Source organism: Dermacentor andersoni, chromosome 3, assembly GCF_023375885.2.
Source record: "Dermacentor andersoni chromosome 3, qqDerAnde1_hic_scaffold, whole genome shotgun sequence".
Taxonomy (NCBI): domain Eukaryota; kingdom Metazoa; phylum Arthropoda; class Arachnida; order Ixodida; family Ixodidae; genus Dermacentor; species Dermacentor andersoni.
Genome location: NC_092816.1, coordinates 178,622,782 through 178,638,213, shown reverse-complemented (window position 1 = coordinate 178,638,213; position 15,432 = coordinate 178,622,782). Strand labels below are relative to the sequence as shown.

The window sequence follows — 15,432 nt, the reverse complement described above, 5'->3', positions numbered from 1 at the left end:
GAGGCGCACACGCCAGTTACATATGGTAGACGGCCTGGGTAGTCCCTTTCTTCATCCTGGAGCTCCGCAGCCGTACTTTACCATCTCCCGCTGCGGCGACTGAAGACGCCACTACCTCTCAAGCCGTAACAACCCCCGCGCCTGTCATGTTTGCTGGTGTGGTTCGTCAGCGTGACCCTCCAGCATCCAGCGGTACTGACGATCGCGATGTCGCCCACTGGCTGTCCAAGTATGAACGCTGTAGCGCTCATAAGTGGGATGATGCTGCCAAGCTGACTCACGTAATCTTTCACCTGAGTTATGTGGCTATCTTATGGTTTAACAATAATGAAGCCGATTTTAAGACATGGTTGGTGTTGACGGAAACCTTCAATTCGTTCTTCGGTCGGCCAGCCATGCGCAAGATCGCGCTGAACACCGCCTGCGTGGAACAGGCTGAAGAATATGGTGATACCGGCACGAGCTATACTGAAGACGTTATCGACCTCTGTAGGCGGGTGAATGCTTCAATGGCGGAAACCGTGGAATTAAGGCACGTGCTGAAACGCATAGACGACAATGTCTTCTATATGCTGGTAGCCAAGAGCCCTCGGACAATAACCCAAGTAATCGAACTGTGCCAAAGTTTTGATGAGTTGCGTAAGGAGCGCCTTTCAACGCGTCGTACCATTATGCAATCCGCGGACAATTCAGCGTTGCAAACCACACCTACTGGAGCTGACTATTCCGCCCTACTGCCACAAATTCAGCAGTACATCGGAGAAGAAGTGGCCCGTCAGCTCTCCTTGTGGCAGCTGTTCCCGAGACACCTACCACATTGGACAACCCGCTCCGTCGTGTCATTCAGACGCAAGTCGCTGAAGCATTGCCATCTCCTGTGGCACCAAAGCAGGTTACAGCGCCTCTCACTTACGCTGCAGCCGTTACTCGCTCATATGCGCAACCACCACCAGTGCTAAGCATCCCAGTCGCCAGCTTCTACTCGCCGCCACGTCCCGAACGCCCAGTTCACGTACAAGCGTGCCCACCTGCTGGACCCTCTCACAACCCATGGCGTACTCCGGATAACCGCCCCGTCTGCTACGCCTGCGTTATCGCTGGACATGTAGTGCGCCACTGCCTCCACCCTGTAGGGTTCTTTTGTCACGCCACGCCCCGCTTTGAAGACACACCTCAACAACCAGAACTCCATGTTGACGCTGATGCTTCGGACTCTTATTCACGTCGTGCCACCTTCAGCTCACGTCGTTAGCCTTCACCTAGCCGCCACTCAATTTCTCCCTAGCTTCGGCGGTCCAATTCTCCGCCGAAGGAAAACTCACAGCAGCAGTTCGTGAGGCAAGAACTGCGCTGTCGTCGAAATTTTCAAGGCCTCATACTTTGCCACCTAATAAAATCGCAGTGTTTATAGATGGTGTCGCGACCAAAGCTCTTTTCGACATAGGAGCTGCCGTTTCTGTGATAAGTGAACTACTGTGGTGCAAACTGAGAAAAGTGGCGATACCCGTTCCTGACCTGTCACTACGGACGGCGAGCTCCCAGCCCGTTAAGCCTCTGGCCGCGGCCACCGCTCCTGTTTTGATTGAAGATATGCCGTATGTCGTCGAATTTGTCGTCCTGTCACGTGCGTCGCATGATATTATGCTCGATGGGACTTCCTTTCCGAACATTATGCTGTAGTCGACTGCACTCGTGCACAACTGACCCTGTATCCGTTCAGTACCATAATCGCAGACCCTACGTGCCCGTCGCCTAAAGTGGTTGTCGCTGCAGACGTCTTAATTTCTCCGTTCTCGGCCGCCTTACTATCATCCGCTGTGGCTCTATCACCGATTCAAGTGCCTGTTTACGCCGTCTGAAGATCGTGCCCGTCGTCGGAACCTCGTACTTCCGTTTGCCGTCACCGAACTTGCTGATGATTGCGGTGCAGTTTACGCGTGCAATCCTTTTCGCTGCCCTTCAACTTTATCCCACGGAGAATGCCTCGGACACCTGGACACCTTTCATGCCATTTTCCCAACCCTGGCATCTTCTGATGTGTCACTACTGTGTCTGGATGCAGTCACTTCTGCCACCGCACACGCCGAACGTGACCAAAAGATTTTGTTGCGCTGCATAGATAACGCCCTCACTCAAGCCCAGTACAGCAAAGTCGTTTAACTACTTCAACGTCTTTTCACCTCCACCAACCTTCCTTGGGGCGCAGGTCTGAGGTTGTTCCCCGCATCGACAATGGTGACCGCACCCCACGGCGCCAGCGTCCTTGCCGGGTATCACCGACCGAACGCCACGTTATCAGCGACTACGTCGACGATATGCTGAAACGTGGCTCAATATGCTGAAAACGATGGTTCAATCAGGTCTTGCGTCGATTACCGCCGACTGAACAAGATTTCACGCAAAAATGTCTTTCCGCTACCGTGCATTGACGACGGCCTGGATTGCCTTCAAGGAGCTGAATATTTCTCGTCGCTGGATCTGCGCTCCGGGTACTGGCAAGTGCCCATGGCTGAATCCGACCGCCCAAAAACGCCTTTTGTCACTTCTGATGTTTATATGAATTTAATATGATGCCTTTCGGCCTTTGTAACGCGCCTGCAACTTTCGAGAGGATGATGGACTCTATTCTCAGAGGATTCAAATGGCAGACCTGTCTGTGCTACTTTGACGATATAGGAGTATATTCTGCAGATTTTTCCTCTCAATTCACTCGCCTTGAACAAGTTCTCAAGTGTCTCACTGCCGCAGGATTACAGCTAAACTTGAAAAAATTTCATTTGGCGCGTAAACTTACCAACTTAGGCACCGAAAATTTGGAAACGGGCACCCGATCGGATGATGGTGATTATAGAATGAACGCGTAAAACGCGTGGACGGAAGCACAGCAACAACACCGTCGGTAACTGCAAATTCTTCTCTATGTATTTGCTTATATACGTCACTGTCGATCCCTCACTATTGTTTTGGAATAACGATACATTCGAATGTTTACGTTTCCTAATTTGATAATAGTAAGTTTACACGGCGTTTCGTCTCTTCTAGCAACTCGAGAGTCTGAGCGCGTCGTAGCCAGACATCACTGATAGACGCTGTGCGCAACACTGCCGAAAACGAAATGCGGTGTCACTCATTTCGTTTAGTCAATCGCCAAGCTCCATACGCGCAGTGATCGGGGGATAACGTCTGAAAGCGAAGCTTGCTCCTGAAAAACAGCGCTTACATTCTCCAGTAATGTTTTGAAAGCTCGATTGTTTCTATGCTCTAAGCATCTAGATGAATGGCAAGTGAAGAGCAACTTTGCTCCTTTAGGTCGCGTTCATCGCAACCGTGGCTCAAGCTGCGTGGCCGCCAATCCGCACGCCAAACGCAGGCGAAGCCATAGATAGGTAGCAGGCTACGAGAGGTGTGCGCTGCCCTTGCTTTCTTTAGCGCATGCGCTTCGTTTTCGCCGCTTCCCATACATGGGAACCTGACTGGGCACGGGCCTGCTAGAAGGTAGGGCCGCATGCCAAGCTAGGCGCATCGGCGCGAAACAAGCGTTGATACAAGCGCGCGTCTGCTATGACTCAAACTATTGCAACATTTTCGGAGCCTTCCTGCTGTATGGGGTCAGCAAATTTTACTTTTACGTTGAACATGTTGTAGGCCCTGCTGGCCGGTGCTGGTTCCCCCTTACCATATGCCTGTAAAATCAGCCGGAAAGGGAGGACTATTCCTCATAGTGAGCCTAAAGGTGACATGTTTGCGCTGCCATCTATCATACTTTGTTGTCTGGTGTAAGTAAAAGCCTGGACTGGGAGATTGTAAGAACTTGTGATTGCTTTTTCGCAGATGATGATTCCTTGCAACCAGACCTGCGAAGGGGCAGGATATTTGCCAAATGGAACGGTTTGTTATGTAAGTATACATTAGTTTTTTTCAACATCAAAAAAATCTATCTTCAATACCTTCCTTTTTACTATATCTGCTATCGCCTTAGTCGGCAAAGAATGTTGCACTTTATATAATATTCACGAAGTATGGTTGGCTCCACGAATTTTTAAACCGTTCTTTATATGGGCAGTGCAAGAAAACATCACATATAGAAAATATGGTCAGCACAGTGAATATCAACTACAACATTATATCCATCAAACCAACATTGCAGGCAGACTACAGCCTTCGAAAGTATAGGCTATTGGAGCATTCAGCTTTTCCGAAGAATTGCTCATCACGTAATCCATCCTTGAACTATAATGAATGCGGCTGCGCCTCGGTACTTTACTAAGCTGTAGTCATTTCTAAGTGATAAAAGTAAGATGTCTCATGAGGTTCTGGAAGTATTCTTTACACTAACAGGTCGATTTTTGCCTAGCGCTAGGCCATCTCCTTCGCTGCCTGGTTCTTAGGTAGCTAATACGGATTATCATTGTGCCTCCCCACCTCCTTCCCGCCTGCCATGCAATGTTTTATAAAACTATTCCCCTTATAGTCTCAGCACTGCTTGCGTCTCTTCCTTTGTATGGTGCTTGTTCCGCTTTCATCAAGACTAGTACATTACTAAATAATGATGTGATTTGCTGCAGCTTTCGATAAGCGAGTACTTGATCAACGAGGGCAGCGGCATCTCGTCAGACAAGAAAATTAATTGCAGATATTGTTAAAAAGCAAGCGTGTTCGATTAGAGAGACAAAGTCATGATACTGAAGAAGTGTTCTAGACTTAAGGGTTCGAAAATCTCGGTCACCGAATAATTTTCTCTGACCGTACGCAATCTATACAACATAGCCAACATAAGACGTAACATAAGAGAAAAAACCGTGGGATAGTTGCAAACTTAATCGAGAAAAGCATGAAAATGTCAGACATGTCTACGTTAGGGTCAAAGCAAATGATGATCTCTTTGCATGGGACAAACAAATAAACGAAAAAATGTGACTAAAAAGTATCTCCTCGAAAAGCCGAACGGAAACCTGCTAAGTTCAGAAAAAAATAATTATTCTGAAGGGAAACTTGCCTCTCATCAGATATCTTGACCCACAATATATTCCCTCTAGGCTATATAGTTCTTTGTTAGCATAGATGGACACGTGGCGGTGGTGTCGCGATTTTAGTAAAAGACCACGTTCAGACCACACCCTTACCCAATATTACCAGAGCAGAAGCACTATTTTCTAGGATCATGATCAGCGTATATCCCTTTTATGTTGGCACACTGTACAGAGCACCGAATTCTGGCTCAGAGCCATTACATATCTTATCTAATTTCATGAACCGTCACCTTCAAGGGGACAAAAAGGTTGTCCTTACTGGCGACTACAATCTACCAGGTATAAAATGGGAATCGTACGATGCTGGTGTTGTCGATAAAGACAGCCCTGAGGCGATACTCGATAGGGCTTTCATTAATGGTTTAAAGCAAACCATTCAGCAACCAGCACGTGTCACAATTGTGCTGCACGTGACGAGCAGCACAATTCTGGATCTAACGTTTGTCAGTGAAAACATTGCTGTAAAGGGAAGATGAATGGAAGTTATTGACAGAATTTTTGACCACAAGGCAACCAAATGTCGTCTATCACTGCCGTCGTCAGCGCGCTGAGAAATATCGATCACAAGAATATATGATCGGAAAAACGCGGACGATGTCAGTATTGTCGACCTTTTTGATTATCACTACCCCCTTTTATTTAGCCTGTTTTCATGATAGCTCTGCTACACTAGATGAATTATGGTCGAAATTTAGAAGCTATTTACAGCAGTGTTTATCAGTACCTGTACCCATTAAAAAAAGAAAGTGCATAAAAGAAACCCCTGGATTACAAGGCAAATATTACATTTGAAACTTAATATGTCAAAGCTGAGGAAACTTAAGAACAAGGCATCAATTGCTTGCTACACTAAGAAAATTGGAGAATTGGCGGATGTGTTGAGAGCAGCCATAAAAGGGGAAAACTAACGTCGATAAACGTCACGCTTAGAAGCTTCATTGAGACGGTCTCTAAAATATTTTGGAATCTTTTAATGCGAACACACATAAGCACTGCAATTTTCCCGTGACAGGAAAAAAAGACAGGAAAGACAGGAAAAAGATTGTTCAGATTCTGCTATTAGGAGGCGCAACAAGCCGATCAAATTACACACCAATTTCGTTAACTTGCACACCTTGCAAATTCTTGAGTATATCATACTAAAACACATCCTAACTTTGCGGAAACTGATAACTTCCTTAACAACTAACCAACATGGTTTGAGGAAAGGACTGTCGATCGTTACGCAACTGATACAAACTGTGCATATTCAAGCTTTAATGAATGATAACTACGACCAGACCGATATATTTTTAGATCCATCAAATGACTTCTACCGGGTATCACATCCTGAAGTCCTGCGCAAACTACATCACGTTTACGAATCTAGAAGTTAAATAACCTGGATAAAAGCTTATCTTTCAGATTGACAGGAATTCGTTGAAATCGAGCATAAGCAATCAGATGAGTAGAGGTGTCATCCGGCGTACCGCAGAGGCGAGTCTCAGCCCGAATTCTCTTTTTACTATACATCAATGACATCACAGATAAGATGAAATCAACGGTGCGTATGTTTGAAGACGATTGTATTATATATACGAAAATTAGGTAACAACGTTAAAGTAACGCTAAATTACGAAATTGTGCAAATAATAAATTGACGTCAGGCATGGCAAATGAAGATTAATTTAGACAAGGATGTGTTCATTAGAGTAAGCAGACAAAAATGCGTACTAGAATTCGCCGACGCAATCGAACAGCACAAATTAAAAATTGTAGATGATTATAAATACTTGGGCATTGTTCCATCATCTGATATCAAATCGGACAAATGTGTGTCACATATATATTCTAAAGCATTTCCAGCGCTTTGTTCGCTTAGATGCTCTTTAGAATTTGTCCCACCTGACACTAAAATGCTAGCCTACACCTCATTCTTTCGGCCTTTAGAATATAGAATTGCCTGTTGGTTCACCTATACTAAACGGGGAATACAGTGGAAAGTCATAACATTCATTTATAAGAAGTAAAGCTGTTATAATTTCCCCACAGCACTCCTTAACAGAGCTTGCCTCCCGACTATTTGCGAGCGTGTTAAATTCTTATGCCTTGAGTTTCTATTCCACCTCCTTAATGGGGGCTACATGCTAGATAGTCGTACATATATATCAAAAGCGTGGCAGTTTGCGCGAGTTGGTATGTCATCCTGTTCTCTGTTCCTTTTGATTACCTCTTCCACCTTACTTTTTTTGCTCGTTCTGAGCTGTGCTACAAGCCTTAAAATGTACACATAAATATTTCTCCGAATGACGAAACAACAAAACTAAACACCCTAAATATTTAATTGACTATTGGTTCCACACGGACATATTCAGGTATTCATTCTTTGCCCAGACAATCAGAGATTGGAAATCATTACCCTAAGATATTTAATTTGCTCACTTAACACTTTTCTGCCTACGCTTGAGCAACATGGCTATTAGTATTTATTGTGATATTGAAGATCACCTACAGACACCGCATTTTGTTTTGAATTGGTTTCGATGTACATTTTGTTGCTCGTTTTTTGCTTCTTTGTTGTTGTGTATCTTAAGGGATGACCCAGGAAGGTCACAACCTCTGTATTGCTTAACTACATCTTGTTGACCGCAATACTAACAAGTCTATAAGTCGGTCAATCATATTTTGGTCCAATGTATCACCTGTTGGTTCCCCTATACCAAACAGGGCATAAAGCTCATAGAAGCAGTACAGAAAAAAGCCATAACATTCATTGATAACTAGTAAAAGTGTTATAATTCCCCGACAGCACTCCTTAAAAGAGCTTGCCTCCCGACTATTAGCGAGCGTGACAAAGTTTGTATGAAATAAAATGAACTCCGTAAGGATTTAATATTCGTTTTAGTTAAATGTCATAAAGATCGCATACACTAACAAAATGTCATAGGTTACAGGAGAGAGAGACAGTCAACTTTTATTGAGCCCTTAGTAAAGGTTGGTGCGCGCTGGCACCAGATGGAACCTTCTCTCAGGTCCCATATGCGTCCAGCAGTTCCTGGCCCCTAGCCGCCAGCCCGAGCTCGGTCGGAAGGTCGGGACTGGGCAACAAGGTCTCCCATCGCTCGGGGGTATTGGGGCTGGGGAGAATGGAGGGTAGGGATGGTGGGGGGGTTCTTGAGCTTTGTGCACTCTGCTAAGATGTGTGCTAGAGTGCCTCTTGATCGTCTGCAAAACGGGCATGAAGTGTCATGCTCTCTTGGGAACATCTTATGCAAGAGCCCGGGATGCGCTATCGACCCCGCTTGCGTGCGTCGCACGATCGTTTGCTGCCTTCGGCTGAGATGCGGATGCGGACGAGGAAGCCTACATCTGCCGCTTCTGTGCATTAGAGCGATGTCCTTGTAATTTGTTACGGCGTGCGGTGGCTCTGGCTCGTCCTCGGCCCGGATTGACAGTTCTCGGGCATAGTGGCCGGCGAGTGCGCTGCCTGCCACTAGCGAGTGAACCGGGACCCACACGAGCTCAACGGCCCGTCCCGGTGATTTGCGCTTGGTGAGGATCGCTAATGCCGCGGGAGAGATGTTCCCCTTGCGGTAGCTTGCGTAGGCGGTCTTGCAGTCTGTGACCACAGTTCTCACACCCGGTTGTGTGAGTGCGAGGGCCATGGCCACTTCTGCTTCGGCTGTATTCGTCGTCCGTATCGACGCGCCTGTGACCACTTTACCGATGGTGGTGACGACCACCGCTCCTCTGGAGCCGTGCTTGGGAAGCGAGGCGTCCGCGTAGAGAACCTCGGGGTCCTCTTCAGCTCTCGAGCCAGTTCCTTGGCCCGCGCAGAGCATCTGCATGTTCCGGGGGAGGGCTTGGTCTTAACTATGTCTCTCCGCGTTGTGGGGAGCGGCTCCTTTGTTGGTTGATGTTCAATTGCGGTCCTATCTTGCATAGGACGGCCCGGCCATGCTCTGTCCGGCTCAGCCTTACTCTCTGGTAGAATAGGTGTGCTTCCACCAGCTCTTCCACCATGTTGTGGGCACCCATGTCAGCAGCTTCTGCGTGGACGAGTAGACTGGGATGCCCATGGCAAGCTTGAGTGCTTTCCTTATCGTCATGTTCAGTGTCTCGCGGTTCATCTTCGTAAGCTGGAGATATGGGGCGGTGTACGTTACGCGCGACACGACGAATGCCTGCACCAGGAGCAGTGCGTATTCTTCTTTGATCCCTCTGTTCCGGTTCGTGACTCTCCGGATCATGCTCAGGACCTGCTCTGATGTGGTCTTGATTTTGTTGACGGCTCCGTGCGCCTGGCTGTCGCTGCGCAACAGCAGGTCTAGTATCCGGATCTGCTGCGTTGGCTTGATCTCTGTGCCGTCGATGGTGATAATTATGTTCGGCGGTGGCTCTTTCTTTGGTCTTCCGGGCTGTACCATCAGCAGCTCCGATTTCTGTAGAGCGCAGCTCAGGCCGCAGGGCGTGGCATACTCGTGGACGGTCGTTGCCGCTTTCTGCAGGGCTGCCTCGGCCCCGGCATCGGACCCGCGCTGTTCGCCCACACCGTTAGATCTTCGGCATAGAACGCGTGGTCCACGTCTTCGTTCTGATTGAGTAGTTCGGGCAGGGGTAGGAGGGCCAGGTTGAAAATCAGAGGTGACAGGACCGACCTCTGTTGGGTACCCCTGTCTCCGAGCTCCACAGGCTCAGACCGTTCCTCTCATATCCGGGTAGTCGCCGGTGTATTGATTAGGCAATCTTTAATATAGCCGTACGTCTTGCCGACACCCAGTCTTGCACAGCTTCTCGAGCACGCTGGCGTGGGACACATTGTCGAAGGCCCCCTTGAGGTGCAAAGCCAGTATACCCCGGAGCGCGTGTCTCGGTGCTCTCTTAATCACTAGTTCGTGTAATTGGATCAGGACGTCTTGAGTGTTCAGGTGCTGGCGGAATCCATACATGGTCGCCGGCGTCTTGACTCGTCTTTTCCAGGTGTGCTTGAAGTCTTCTGAGAACCATGCGTTCCATGACCTTGCCCACACAGGACGTGAGCGAGATCGGGCGCATGTTCTCGATCGTCAGAGCCGAGTTTCGGTGTGAACCGTACCTCGCCCTCTTTCCATTCTGCGCGCAACTTCGAGCTTTTCGAGGTTCTGTTGATGTGACCCAGGAGCCCGCGTGCCGCCGCATCGCTCATGCTGTTGAGCAGCTTGTATGTAATGGCGTCCGTTCCGGGTGCGCTCGTCTTATTCCTTTCGCCTATGGCTGTTCATAACTCTGTGATGGTGAACGGTTCATCCAATGCCAGATTTTTCGGTCCCCCGTACTCCTCCGGTATCGGAAACTGCCCTCTCTCCATCTTGAGGTAGATCGCCTTGAGGTCTTCAATGAGCCTTTGGCTGTTGCCATCGTCAGCGTTGAGAACTTTGGTGAGGTTGCGGTTGGTTGCGGTCTTGCTGCTCAACGGGTCGATCAGGTGTCTGAGCAGGCAACAGGTCTTGCGCGCCGACAGCTTTCCCTGCAGCCCGTCGCACGTACTCATCCAGTTCTCTCGGCACAGCTTGGTTGCGTATTCAGCGATCTGTTTTTTGAGTCTCGCGATGCGTTTGGCGAGCTTTTTGTTTCGACGTAGACGCCTCCATCTTCGTGTGAGCGAGTGCTGCGTCGCCCACATGTGTGCGAGCTTGGCATCGACGAAGGGTGTCTGCATCGTTGTCACTATTTCTTGAGTAAATCTGTCGAGCGCGATCTTTTCTTCTCGGGCCCATTCTGCGTACGTTTGATCTCTGGCGTCCTCCCCGTTTTCTCCAGAGGCCTCGTTTTCTTCGTCCGTGTGCTTGCACATTCGGTCCCAGTCGGTGATCCGGGCTTTGCCGAGGGCCGCCAGGAACCTTGGTCCCTTGTTCGTTATACTTATGCTGTGGTCGGAGCGCAGGTCTGCGTCTTCGTTCCGCCAGGCCACTTCCAATGAGCCCGCCATCCACGACAGGTCGGGTGTGGTGTACCTGTTGACGCTGTTTCCCTTTTGGGTGACGATGCCTGGTTCATTAAGGAGCGCCATTTCTTGGCCCTCCATTGCCTTTGCTAGAGCCTTGCCTCGTTTAGATTGGTATTCGTAACCCCATGTAGTGTGAGGGGCGTTGAAGTCGGCTAGGACCAGGAGCGGCCAGTTCCCCGCCAACCTTTTCGCCTGGCTCACTGTTGTTTCTAAGTCGTACTGCCTTTGTAACGGCCTGCAGTATGCGCTCATCACAAACAGGTTTCCGGCACTGCCAGTCGTCCTTGTCTGAACCTCGACCAGCGTTTGTTCGTAGCTCTTTTGCGCCGTGAGCTGCTGGGTGGCTGGTATGTTGGTGTGCACCAGTAACGCCGTCCCGCCTTCCGTGGGATCCATGTACCATACGTCACGTATCCCGGAAGTCTGGGGTTTGCCGTGCGTCTCTTGCAACGCGACCATGGGAGCTATAACGTAAAACTATTCCAAACTTTTCTATTCCAATTCTGCTATCAGCCCTCCGCAATTGGTCAAAAATTTTTTTCAACCACCCCCCACTTCACCTGTCTATCACGCGACGTCACGAAAACCGCAATACCTCCCCATCTGATATGATGTGTACACACTGATTATGCATGATTTGACAGAAAAAAGAAAATCTGTTATTTCTGATTCGACCCCTTTTCGCCATTAGCCCTTGGTTATTGGTAAAAAGTTTTCGGGCTGCACCCACTTCACCTGCCTGTCACGCGACGTCACAAAACCGCACGAACTCACCGCGTCAAAGTGACGTGTACGCGATAAAGATGCATTAATATGCCGAACAAAACTGAGTTTTTTTTCGGAATAGCCGCAGGCTGCCCCGTTCCGAGAGGAATAAAAGATGGCTGCCACCTATCGCTGAGACGCTGGCTACTCGCACCTGCCGGACAGCATGGGTGTATTTGCGTATAATAAAACTTCTTGCGTGACCGTGTAACGTTTTCAAGCACTTTCGGCACGTTTACTACCTCATTCTGTCAACTCTTCTTTGCTGAGGGTCAGTTTTAGCGTCAATCTTAAGCTGCCGTTGCATGCCGCCGCGATTTTCGACCAGCCACCACAAGCTAAGTAAGGGAAAGCCGACGAATCGCAGACGCCGGCACCACCCTCTTCATCCGGTTATCGATTTTCAGTGCACTGGCTCTCCCCGGCGGATCCCTCTCCACTTGAGCATTCTCCTCGCCTCTTGTGAGCCAATTAGATACGACAAACCGCTCAGTGTAGGCAATGTTATTCATTTTTCAAGCAAACAAAAGTGACCTCCTATGAACGAGGATAGCGTTTGATTGGTCTGTTCAGACAACCCTGCGGGTGACCGCCCGGTGCTTGCGTCGGTGGTTACGCAAATTTGACGTCAGGAAATTGGAATAGAAACATATTGGAATAGTTTTACGTTATAGGGCCCCATATCCGGTTTCTGGTTGAGCCCATCTATGTGAAGTTGTGACTCGGCTTCGTTGTTGCTGATGCCCGTGCAATTCCCCTGGTAAATGATCGTTATCCCCCCTCACCCCGCGGATTTGCTTTTTACTGCTCGGCGTTTGCGCCCTCTTCCTTTGATATTTCGATGCGACCGCGCCTGCACGCGATCGATTCCTTGACTTTATTGGCGCGTTCTTTCTTTAGCGCTGCGAACTTGTTCTTCACGGTTATCGTTGCTGTTTTCGCCGCCAGTCTTTCGGGCTTGACTAACAGGATCTTTATTTCACGTTCTAAGGCCTCTAGCCTGGCATTTATATTGCCGAGCTTCTCGTTGATTTGATTGATGGCTGCGCATATCGCTGCCAGTTTTCCCCCTTGCGGTGGTTGCTGTTGCTGATGTGACGTCTGCGGTGCCGCTGCTGCCGTCTAGTAGTCAACGGTCGTTTCAGCGTCCATCGCTTCTTGAAGATTCAATGCTTGTTGCATGGGCTGCACCTCTCCTCTCCGCTCTTGGCGGGATGAGGGGGGGGGGGGGGGTTTCGTTGGCGTCCTCGGGCGCCGTGCTCGTTTTGGTTATTTCAGTCGCTGAGCTGCCGCTAGCTAGCGCATCTATTTTACTCATGAGTGCTCTGATCCGCACGTCCTGTTCCTGAATCTGGGTGCTTTGCCTTTCGATTAATCTTTTGAGTTCTGTACATTCGCCGCACTATTGACGTGTTGCGGCCTTTTGGTTAGAGAAGAAGACGGAAGACCTGTCGTTCCAGCCCACCTTTTTCTCGGCGAGTATCCCTCGTTGGTTGGACTCGCCCCGAGTTTTCGATCTGGTCCGGGACCTCGAACGGGATCTCCGGCGTCTTCCGCTCGAGCTTCGACTGGCTCCTTTCCCCGTCGTTTCCCAGCGGCGGCCATCCTCGGAGCCAGCCGATGGCCTTTGATCGGCCCCGTTCGGTACGCCCCGGGAACGGCATCTCGATCGTCGGCGGCTTTGGTGGCCGCCCTTTCGGGCCGCATTCTCGAACGGCTACGCGAAGAGATGCCGCGTTGGGGTCACCCTGCAGGACCTCTTTCCTCTTGGTTGCTGTCGTCGTTGGCCCGGCGCCGCTCCCAGCGCCGGCGCCGCACCACGTACGGCGTCTTAAATTTTGCCTTACAGGCCCGGTCGGCGGTGAGATGCTTACCGCCGCACAGGCCGCACTTGGGCACGCGCGCATGCTCTTTGTCCGGGTTGGTGATGCCGCACCCCCGGCAGATGCGCTTTTGGGGATTGGGGCACACGACCATTCGGCGTCCGACGCGGCCGCACTGGTAGCAGACGTCGATCTGCTTGCGGCGCAGGGAGCATTCAACGAGCAGGTTCCCGCAGTGCACGTAGTTGGGAACCTTGGGTCCCTCGAAGGCAATCACCACGGACCTGGTATTGCCAATCCGTTTCGCCGTCGGGTTGTGCTTCTGCACCACTAGGTCTTGAATTTCTTGGGTAGTCTCCTATAGCGGTATGCCCCGTATCACTCCTTTAAGTGTTCCGTGAGGCGCCGATTCGTAAGTGCTCACCCCGTGGGACGTCCCTCGAATGTCGATGCGTTTCGCCATGGCGTACTTGTCGGCGGGCTCCCTCTTCGAGGTACTCACGACGAGTATGTTGTGCTGATGGTTTGGACGAATAATATCTTCTTCTCTTGCTGCAATTTCATCGACTTTGGCCGCCCCAGTAATGGCTCGGCTGATTTCGAGCCGCATCGCGTCGCTCACTTGAAGCCCGCCGCGTGGCCGCATTACAATCTTCACGTCTTCGCGCGGAAGGTCTCGCATTCTCGCGCCATTGAGCAGCTTGCCCTTGTTTACTCGCTTCATCCTGTGACGGAGGCTCTTGCCTGTGGTGCCATCGAGGTTATCGCCACGTCTGCTGCTGACGTGAGCCGCGGCTTCGGCGCCATCTTGGCTTGCGTGGCTCCTTTGATTCAACTTCTCGCCGGCAGTTTTCCACCCCTGGGCTCTCGTGAGTTGATCCGGCAAAATCCCTTCGCCATCGACCTCAATTCTCATAGCGGTGGATATATTGGGCCAGTGTCCGCTTGCCAAGTTAGCGATTGGTCGGTAATTGGCTGCGGCTCGATGTGGCCTGAGGGTATGCCTACCGCTTCCGTCGGCCGAAGCCGAGGCCTGTGGGCGCTGCCCGTGGGCCACAAAATCAGCTCTAATTACCGAATAAATTAACCCCCATCTCGGAATTCGGTATGCCGGTGGTCCAGGTATGTTTCTACATCCGATCGATGCACTTTCATGAAGGTCCGAGTTGAATAATCGACGCAATTAGTGAAAATTCAGAGAGCTGATGTGGAACACGTTCATTCAGCAATGCAATCATAGGTTACAGGAGGCATTATTTTATTGCAAACAGTGGCAAACGAATGGGTTTGCAAGCTACGTTCTGGCGCGCGCCATTGTGTTGAGTAATTGACGTCCAGCATTTGAGATTTCTGAAATTTTATACTTTGTTTTGTATTCAAGATTATTTGTCAAAACTGGGGCAGCCAAGCAAGCAAAGTCCCGGCGGCAACATGCGAACTGTGTGGGACATGCAGCGGTGGCCAATGTGTCAAGAAACCGGAGTGCGAAGGCTACGGACGCTGATGCAGCATCATGGTATTAATTCCTCAGGATCGGCGGGTGCCTCTCTCCCTCAGCGCACATTTGTTGCGGCAATGTGGTTGTATGTGTCACCTTTCTAATAAATGTGCACATGTTTACTCGGCTTCGTGAATCGTTTTTCTGAAACATCTTCTTTCAAGGTGCACCCTTGCCATTTTTAATGACATCACACCAGCGTCGACCGCACGACGTGTCAGTGGCCTTGTAGCGGCGAGGGTTGGCGGATTCGCCCATAGTACGCGCCGACGTGCAAGGTGATTTCCAGTCTGTCATGAGCTGCGCTGTTCACTTATGAATTACGTTACGCTACTAGAAGGCCGTTGACAC

General features: G+C 49.8%; 1 long non-coding RNA gene across 3 annotated transcripts in view; it reads left to right on the top strand.

Moving 5' to 3' along the window:
* The window catches only part of LOC126524445 (uncharacterized), an 84,207-nt gene extending 69,004 nt beyond the window's left edge, over window positions 1-15,203 (top strand). For all 3 annotated transcript variants that reach the window (XR_011893168.1, XR_007597964.3, XR_008611004.2), the window contains 2 exons: window positions 3,832-3,897; window positions 14,965-15,203. This is a non-coding gene — a long non-coding RNA (uncharacterized lncRNA). The remainder of the gene's footprint in view (window positions 1-3,831; window positions 3,898-14,964) is intronic.
* Window positions 15,204-15,432: the final 229 nt, after the last annotated feature.